This window comes from Andrographis paniculata, unplaced genomic scaffold, assembly GCF_009805555.1.
Source record: "Andrographis paniculata isolate CXL003 unplaced genomic scaffold, ASM980555v1 Contig53END, whole genome shotgun sequence".
Classification (NCBI taxonomy): domain Eukaryota; kingdom Viridiplantae; phylum Streptophyta; class Magnoliopsida; order Lamiales; family Acanthaceae; genus Andrographis; species Andrographis paniculata.
This window is the reverse complement of record NW_026137588.1, coordinates 2,146,195-2,147,595: the sequence shown is the minus strand read 5'-3', so window position 1 is coordinate 2,147,595 and position 1,401 is coordinate 2,146,195.

The window sequence follows — 1,401 nt, the reverse complement described above, 5'->3', positions numbered from 1 at the left end:
CTGCTGCTGCTGCTGCTACTGCTACTGCTGCTGCTGCTGCTGTGTATTGTGTATCATTCATTCACACTCATAAGAAGCATGACGTCAGTTCCTGTCTTGGAGGGACCATTGAAGCTTAAGGACAACCATGTATTCAAGTTTCGATGAATGAATTCATTAAATTAGGGGAAGTTTCTTTTTAACTTTGCAGTCTGTCTCTGAATGAATCCAACTTCGAATTGTCATTTGGGTTCGAATTTCGAATTTAATATATATATATATATATATATAGTCTCCATCGTGTTTAAAAGTTATGTTTATCGTTTGCGTCATTATATTTAATATTAAAAATATTCATATACTTTGTATAATTTTTTTTATGCAAATTTTATTCTATTAGTATTATAAGACACTAATAGAAGTATTTTTGTAATATTTTTTCTTAATTTGTACTATATTTTGATATAATAATTAATATTCAAAAATCAACACACAAAAGTAAATGAAACTCTTAGAACCCGACGGAAGTAGTATATATTTGGAAAACAAAATATTTCTTTTGTTACTAAAATTTGTATTTATTTTTTTATTTTTGTCTATCACTTCGAATGTTCTCATTTATTTCTTCCGTTTCAAAATAATAGCTTTATTTTGTCATTCAAAATAGTAATCTCATTTTCATTTTTGGTAAAAAGCTCTCCACTTTTTTACAAAACTACCATCACTTTTTAACAATAATTGCATAACGTAGACGCATTTTGGTCTTTTAAAAATACTTTTACACCCATATCACTGTATACTACTCCCTCCGTCCAGTTACAAAGTATACATATTTCTATTTTGGAACGTCCAATTACAAAGTAATCATTTCATTAAATACTCCATTTTTTTTCTTCACAAATACCCTTACTTTACATCACATCAATACTTTTATACAAAAAAACAAGGGCAAAAATATCATTTTACTACTTTTACCTACCCACTATAATTAAAATATTATTATTTCTTAAACTTCGCGCCAAAAATAAATGTATACTTTATCCGTGGACGGAGGGAGTATTATTCCTTAATTTCCGTATCAATAAAAAATGTCTCTATTATTGTTTTAGGAGGGAACGAGTATTTATTTAGCAAAAATTATGTTTTCTTTAGTTTTTTTTATATTTCTTTCTTTTACAAAAGGCAAAAAAAAATACGCCACCTTAAAGACACTGCTCAAAAGTTTGAGCACAATTTTTGGCGTTGAGAGGGACTATTTCATTGCATTCGACTCTTACTTCCACTTGTTCTGAAATTATTTTTCGTTTGAATTGAGTTCATAATTGGGAAACAAATCTATAAAATAATCAAATTAATTCACAAGTATTGTATTTTGTAACATTTAATAAGGCAAAATTTGAAATTAGAATTTTAATTAATCTT